The sequence below is a fragment of the Arachis stenosperma genome, chromosome 9 (assembly GCF_014773155.1).
Source record: "Arachis stenosperma cultivar V10309 chromosome 9, arast.V10309.gnm1.PFL2, whole genome shotgun sequence".
Lineage (NCBI taxonomy): Eukaryota > Viridiplantae > Streptophyta > Magnoliopsida > Fabales > Fabaceae > Arachis > Arachis stenosperma.
Genome location: NC_080385.1, coordinates 996,743 through 1,005,479, shown reverse-complemented (window position 1 = coordinate 1,005,479; position 8,737 = coordinate 996,743). Strand labels below are relative to the sequence as shown.

Genomic DNA, 8,737 nt, shown 5'->3' with positions numbered 1-8,737 from the left:
ATAAATAAAATATAACTTTAACAATTGTACATTACAAATTTATAAAATACCATATAATTTATAACGGAATTTGCTAAAAATGATCCCATATCTTATTAATTAAAATTCATTCTTTCAAAAGTTTTAAAAAAATTTGAAAATAAATTATAAATTATTAATTAATTGAAAGACACGGTACCATTGTAGAATAAAAATATGAATGTTAAATATATTAATATAAAAAAACAAATGATTTTTAAAAAAATAAATATAAAAATTATTATATAAAAACTAATTTGAAAGGTACAAAGACTTGAGGGTATGATATTAAATTAGTTAGGTAAAAATATTAATGAATTAACAATTAAGACATAAATCTATTACATAGTGAAAAATAATACATATAAAACTATTAAATTACCTAATATTTGTTTTTATTTTTTAAACACAAATCGTATATATAAGTATAATTTCTTAAAATTTTGGGGGTCCAGGCCACTACTCGCCCCCTCTAGGTCCGTCCCTGATTGCTAGCTAATTAGTAATAAAAAATAATAATATCTATTTTCTTTTTAGTAATTCTCAATGTCTTGTCAGTTAATAAAAGATAAAAAAAAACATTTTTTCATTACACAATCAATTTTACGAATAAATATCGAACGAATAATTGGAAAATTAGAGATTCTATCCACTTACCTCGATTTTGTAATCAAAACGATGGATTATTTTCTGAACAATGAAAAAAATTGATTGGACCTTTACTGATTGCTGCAACGGTGATTGTCAATTAACGATGAACAAAAAGTGGATATTAAATAGACGGAAAAAAAAAAAAAATTAGATATTCAGTAGATGGATGGATGTTCGAAAGAAAAACAATGAAATTTTTTATAAAGAGAATGATACACGATTTTAATGGTGGGATTGAATAATTGGTGATGGATTATTCACCAATTTTAATATTAATATTAAGGAAAAGATAAGATTAGAGTATCTAATCAAAATAAAACCTTAAAAAAGGAGATAGAATTTTAAAGATGAGATAGATGAATAAGAAGATAATTTTAAAAACGAAAACAAGACTGACGTAATACATCGTGTTCCAATGGATTGAATTATCATTCAATCGATTGAATTTGAACTCACACACACTACAATCGATTGAAATTGGCAAATTTATATTGTTTGGGTAAATTCAATCGATTGAGTCACAAAAGCAATCGATTGAATTTGGTGAGACTCAGGTTGTTTTGAAGCATTCAATCGATTGGAAATTCTAAACAATCGATTGAATTACAAAAATCCAATTTTTATGCATCGTTCAATCGATTAGATCGTATGACCAATCGATTGAGTTATGCGAAAACCATGCTTTTGGCAATTTTCAATCGATTGTTTAGTGGTAAACTGTAATCCAATCGATTGAGATATAATTCAATCGATTGATTCATTATTCCAATCGATTGGTTTTCGCAGAAAACACAATTTTATGATTCCTCGCGAACGACACGAATCAAATTTAATATTTTAATCGATTGTAATGGCCAAAAAATTGTTTTTGTATTTGATTGTTAATGAACATGATAGATTTATGATAAATTAATTATTTATAAAATAAAAAATTATTTTTATAATTATATAAAATATATGGGTCAATTTATAATTAAAATTAGTTAAAGAACTATGTAACAGTTGTTAAAAAATCTTAAAAAACATGTTTTCTACTTGGACCACTAAGTGGTCCAAAGGTTCCTGGACCACCGAATCCTGAGCCTCGTTTTTGTCCCCAACGTTTGGGGATAAGTTCCAAAGTTATTCCTAACGTTTTAATCATCATATTTAAGTCTCTAATATTTTAAAATTGATTTAATGTTGTTCTGTCGTTAGAAATCTGTTAACAGAATTGACAGCGGGGTAAATTTGAGATTATTTTAAAACGTTAAAAACTTAAATAGGACGAAAACGTTAGAGACAAAAAGATACATAAAAATAGATTTTAATATAAAATTAATTATTATTTATATAAAATATATATTAAATTATGAAGTATATATAAAATATATGTGAAATAGTACATATAAATTTATACTTATATATATGATTAATTTAGTAGATAATTTTTTATATAAATATATAATATTTTTTATTATACCAACCATTACCAAATTGCTAGAGAGATTGGAATAATAGTATAATACCAAGAAGTGCGTGGGCCTGGCTATTTCAATTAATCTATTTAATTTTGAGTGTCTTATAAGCAACAGAACTTTCCAGGTTGTAAAGATAACATTATTATATACATACTGAATCCAAAATATTTTTGGATTTATATCAAATTTTTGAGTGTCGTATGCATGACCATTGAGCAATTAAAAATTAAAATGATATAATCACATAGAAATTGAAAAAAGACAACTTTCCTTATTAGAATGTTAAAGTATATTATTAGACGTATTAATTCGTTAACCTGATATACTATTACTAAATAAATAAATACTGTCACTGATGAGCCAACACTATTTTATTATGCATAGTGTATATATATATATATATATATATATAAGGTTTAAGTATCCTATGAGTCTTTATAATTTTATTGAATTTTTAATTAAAATTTTATATTTTTTAATTAGATTTTTATATTATATTAAATTTTATAATTAAATTTTTATTATAATAAAATATTAAAATTAATAAAATATTTTATTAAATTATACAAAATATTCAATTAAGTGTTAGATATATTTATTTTATTTAATAGAATATTCAATTAATTTTAATATTTTTATTATGACAAATTTAATTATAAAATTTAATATAATATAAAAGCTTAATAATATATATATATATATATATATATATATATATATATATACATTTAATTAAAAATTCAATGATTATAACACTATCACAAAAACGGAAGATAGCTGTGGACAACTAGCAGCTGTTTTCACAACCGCAGCTATCTGGTGGTTTTCCAACAGTTTTAGTGGTGAAAGTTGAAAGAGCAGCTATTTAATAAGATTTTGCCACGAATTTTAAGAACCGAAGCTAATTTAGCCTTTTTTTTTGGCAATATTTCAATCTCCCTCTTCCCAAAAATACAACAACACTCAGCAACAGCATAAAAAAGAAAGAGAGAAACCTAAAGACAAAAGAGGGGAAAACGGAGAAGAAGAGGGAAGGGAGGAAGGAGCCGGGCCGGCGCTGCTGGGTTCGCTGCCGCCGTCATGTTGCCGTGCCGTCGGAAAGCCAGAACCGCAAGAGAAAGAACCGCAAAGAGAGAGGGAGATCGCATCAGCTCACCGCGAAGCCAGCGCCGTCGTCGTCCTCATCGCGGGTCTTCACCATCGCGTCTTGCCACCACCGCCACCTCTAAACTTGCCGTCATCGCCGTTAAAGCCAAAGAGAGAGAGAGAGAGAGTTCGCGAAGAGAGGGAGTGTGCACGCTCACGGAGGAGAAGAACGACGAAGAGTGAAGGAGAAGCAGAAGACGATGAACGCGGGCGAGAAGGAGGAGGTCCGTTCTTGCACCGTTCTGCTCTGCTGCCGGTGCTGCCGTCGATTGGGGTCAAGGCCGTCGCCGTCGCACCCTGTTCCCGTCGCCATCAGGGTTTGCTGCTGCTGCCATTGATAGAGCTGCCGCTGGGAGGAGCCGAATAGGGAGAAGAGGTCGCCATCGCACACGCCGCCACCAGTTACAGCCATTGCCGAAACCAGGACAGATTCACTGATAACTCTGCTTCTTCCTTTTTTGAAACTGTTCTGCTTCAATTGTTTCCACTATTCTCCTAACTTTCTTTCTAAGTTCATTTCTTTGATGTATTCTTACTCTCTCCTTCTTGATGCTATAGTTGTCCCTTCCGAAGATTATCACCATGTTCCCTATTTTTTTTCAATTCAATTCACTTCCTTTTTAGATCGAAGATTTTGCCTTCAATTCAATTAACTATTATGTTATTGAGATATGTTCCAATAGAATACGGGTTTTGTTTCTATAATTTGGAAGTTTCATTTAGCATTGTGTGGCAATTTCATCCTTGTCATGGGATGAATTTAGATTATTCTGTGATTGAAGCTCTCTATCTTAGCACTTGCGTGATTTTGCTATGCCATTATTGAAATTTCCAATTCTGTTAATTATTGAATTCAATTTTATTGTTGTTTTTCATTAAAATTACATTCAACTTTGGTAGTTATAGCACTGAAAGAAGCACCCTTCTGAAATATGAACAATATTTTTTGCAGGCAGAGCAAGAGCTTTGAAATCTAGAAAGAGCAAGAGCAAGAGCAAGAGCCACTCTTCTATCTATCAATCTTGCATTGCCTTCTCATGCGTTGCTACCTCCAAACTTCCAAATCCATAACAAAAACATTGCTGCTCTTATTATTCTTTCCAGGTAATCGCAGCTGATCTTGTTATTCTTCCTCTCCAGTATGCCTTTATCTTTATTATTTGTTATCTCTCTGTGTTTACGGCTGAAATTAATTTCTTCTTTCCTGTTTAGCATTCTCTCTATCACTCTTGCTTTCTTGATTACTCTCTTTTGGTGTTTATGATTTCCATTAAGGGGTTTTATTCTGCTTTCTTTATGGGTTGTTTTTTTTATTCTCTATTTCTTTAAAATTTTAGCACTTCAACTGTGATCATTGATTGATTTTTAGCTGAGTGCTCTCAATTTTTACTGGTCATTTGTCTGCATTCATTCACTTGTTATTGTATGCAATATTCTCTTCATTGCATGTGTTTACTGTTTTATTATTAGAGTTCTATACAAATTTGTGTTCTTTATTATGCACCTAGAACCTAGAACCTAGAATTTTGGAATACCCTCTTGTTGTGAGGCACTGAGACTTTCTTTTTGTTCTGCATCTGTCTAGCCCCTGCTCGTGTTCTAATATCTTATAATTAGTATGCTATCAATACTAAACCAAAAATATATTGGTTGCCTTTTTTTTCCCACCAAAAGACCTATTATATTTTGTTCTCTCTCATTCTCTTTTGTGCTTATTAGGAAAAATATGATAAACAATATGAACACTCAGAGGAGTTCCAGAAAGAGCTCAAAAAATCAAGGTTTGTGAACTATTAACTGAACAAGAATGGAGGAGAAGAAAAATGCAAATGAGAGTATGCTCTAACTTAAGAAGAAAGGGGTATTAATAACTAGTCGAACTATCTTGTGGTTATTATTGGCGGATAGAACATTATCAATATGGCATTTGCAGTTTGTGGGAGTACACAAACATTGTCATGAATTTCCTTTCTGGATCCAGTGAGTTAAATGGAAGTAAAAGTCTTGTCTGCCTTCAATACTTTGATGTTATTATCACTGACAGGTCATGTTCTTTTCCAAGAATCTGTATTCTTTTATGCTGTCTGCTACATGATGCTTTGATTGTCTTTGAGTGTGTTTTATGTTGTCCTAATTTAGACTCTTAAAATGTTTAATTTATAAATACTTATTGCATAGTTGTTGAGGATTTGAATGTACTACTTCTTATTATTTCTACTGCTATTTTAGTTTATGATATATTTTGTGGTTGAAATTTTATTTTAAAGAATTGTAACAGGTTAGATTGTATCACACTGAGATTCTTGTTTTTTTTGGTGGGGGGGGGGGGGGGGTGGGGAAGAGTTAAGAAAGGCTTGAACAATTTCTAATACATTGACATTTTTGTATGACATAGATCTTCAAGTATTTACATTCCCTTGATGTTGAAGATTTCAAAGATATGAAGTTGGGCTACTCAATCACCTTTGTAAGATTCTTCTCTCATTTTTTTCTATTTTTTTATATCTATTTTGTTTTTAATGATAGGATCAGTTTTTCTATTTCCTCTCAATTTTGTTTATTTTCTGTCTTGATTCTAATAATGAAAATATTATAACCTTTTCACAATTTTAAAGAGAATCCTTATTTTAAAAGTACCAAGTTGACTAAAACTTTCATTCTTTGAGGAGGAGGGAACCTCAAAGATTACTAGAACTACCATCAAGTGGAAGGAGGTCATGGTACATGCTTATAACTGTATTCTTTTGACTTCTTTCACTTTTTCTTTTTCTGCAGTGATGGTTATAACATTTTTTTTTTAATTTTGAAGGGTGTTGTTAATGGAGTTGACCATGAGACAAAAAAAAACAAATGCGCACTTACTGAGGTGAGGTAGTTCTCTTACTAAAATGTGACATTTTGTGAGTGGAAAGTTGTGAATATGATTGGTTAGATATTAATGCAACTTGCAAGATTTGGAAAACTATATCGTGAAATGCTTGTGATCATTATTAAACTTTGTTTCACATGTGATAAGGTTTAAAGTTATGTATTATGTATATCACCGTGGCTCGACACTTCATATGAGCAAGGTTAAGGGTAAGGGCTTATAGCACCAAGTCCCAAGTTCAGAAGTGAATATTCTAATATGTATTGTTTTCCATCGATTAATACTAATATTAATAACAAGTAGTATCCTTGTATCGTGTAGTCAGCCATTTTAAACAAAAATAGTACTTGAATGCGTAATTCTTAGTTTATATGAATAAAACATGTTTTATTATTTATTTATTTTTTTGTTTGAATTTCATTTCAGATACCCCAGACACTGATAAACACATGTTGGCAATACAAACAGGTCTTTTGCGAAACCAGGTGGGGGATTATTCCTTTCGAATTCATCATTTTATTTGTTGATCTTTTTATATATTCAGTTCATTGAATTTGTAATCTATAATGTTCATATGGTAGTTTTTTTGAAAGGGGGCCTATTTCATCATATAATAGCTTTAAACAGTGTCATAAAGTAAGCATTTTTATTTTCATATTTTCATCCCATGCAAGAAATGGGACTAGTCAGTAGCCAATAACATAGAGTAATGGAGGGGACTCAAAGCAAGTTCAACATGCATTCTTTGATTCCTGAGAATCAACAGTAGTCTCACCAAAGTATGGAACTTGAAATGGAGTCAACAACCAATGAAAAACAATGGAGCCGAGAGAAGAGGTCTAAATTGGAATGTGAGATGAGTTCAACAAGCATTATTAAGTAGTTTTTAGCTAATAACTGCACTATTTTGCTTTGCAGTTAGAACAAGAAATTATGATAAAAGAGGTTAAAGTATGCTTTTTTTTTTTTACTTTGTCAAAATTTTTATTTTGTCTTAAATTGTGAAATGGCTTCATGAATTTATTCATGTGCATGAACTGGTGATATAATCTTGTTTTTTATTATAAGGGAAGATTATGCTAGCAAGTCATTTACATTCGCTTTGTATGTGATATAATCATGGCGCATTCTTTTAAAAAAATCCACATAAATCTGCGGCAGTTTCAAACCGTCGCAGATTTTTTTTAAAATCGAATGACCAAATAGCGGCGGTTTTGAAACCGCCGCAAAATCAATTATTTGATTTGCTGCGGTTGTGCCAGCGGTTTTCTCAAAACCGTCGCAAAATCAAATCTCCACCCTTTAATGGGCAACGCTTGTAGAACCGTTGGAATTTTGTTTTGTTCCTAAAAAAAACGCTGCTATTCAGCGTGTCTCTTGTAGTGTAAATAACGACAGAATAATTAAACCTATAACTAAGTGCTTGTATAGAAAAAGGAAATTAATAAACACTAACATATATAGACATAGTGATCAAATTCTTTCTCTTGGTGAAAGACAATTTGAAGTATTATATATAGCCAAGAAAGAAAAACATACTCTCTATCTTCCTCTTTTATGTTTAATGCACTTTCTCTACTGAAGTATATATTATTTTTAAATATCTAGAAATTTTTGCTTTTAATTTATTTTTACTTGGAAACAAATATCTAAAAAAAATTTAAATTTATTTACCTGAAAACAAATTTTTTACTTTTAACACCAACTTTTTCTAAAGTCTTAACTAATGCACAAATTTTTACTTTTAATTGAATGGTCTAAAACTTGACACGTACTTTGATTATATATATATTATTTAACTAATAATAAATTTATTTTAAATAATAATATAATTATTTAAAAATAAATTCAATTAGATAACAATATAATCTAATTTAGGTTAAAAAAAGCAAGCGTGTTCAAATTCAAACGGATCTAAATTAAACCACTTATCCAATCCAATCCAAATCGAAAACCGATTAAAACTGCACCTAATTCAAATTTGATTGGATTCTATTTTTTGTAAACTGCTGGATCGGATCAGATTTCGAATCTATTTTTTATAACCGATCCGATCCAATTCAAACCGCACAATGTGTTATAATATTATTTTATTATTATATTTACAATTATACTTATAATATGTTCAATTTGTTATATATTTTTATATTATTTATGTATTATTATTATTTAATAAATATTTTATATTCAAAATATTATTTATTTATTTATTTTAACTAACTTATAATTTTATTTCTATTGTTATGTTATCGTTGGCTTTTTAAAATATTGTTGAAACTTCTTATGTCATTATTGATTATTTAAAATTTGATGTTAGAAACTTGTTATATGTATTTAATTTATTTAAGGTTTAATTATTCTATTAGTCCATATAGTTTCGCAAAAATTTTAATTAGGTCTCTATACTTTTTTTCCTTATAATTGAGTTCTTGCACTAATTTTTTTTTAATTAGGTCCCTATACTTTTTTCTTTTTATTTGTCCTTGCACCAATTTTTTTTGTTTTAGTTGGGTCTCTATACAATTAAACCAATTACTATCAAGAAAGACCTAATTGAAAAAAAAAAATTGGTGCAGGGATCAAATTAAAAGAG

At 29.5% G+C, this 8,737-nt stretch overlaps 1 long non-coding RNA gene across 6 annotated transcripts; it reads left to right on the top strand.

Annotated features, from left to right (window-relative positions):
- Positions 1–2,983: 2,983 nt before the first annotated feature.
- LOC130951181 (uncharacterized) lies at positions 2,984–7,576 on the top strand. 6 transcript variants are annotated; one of them, XR_009073858.1, is made up of 7 exons: positions 2,984–4,379; positions 4,995–5,319; positions 5,671–5,742; positions 5,891–5,995; positions 6,085–6,141; positions 6,571–6,629; positions 6,819–7,576. It is a non-coding gene; the product is annotated as an uncharacterized LOC130951181 (long non-coding RNA). The 6 variants fall into 6 exon arrangements; XR_009073860.1 differs by having other exon boundaries at positions 2,985–4,379; positions 5,942–5,995; XR_009073856.1 differs by having other exon boundaries at positions 2,989–4,379; positions 5,945–5,995.
- The last annotated feature ends 1,161 nt before the right edge of the window (positions 7,577–8,737 follow it).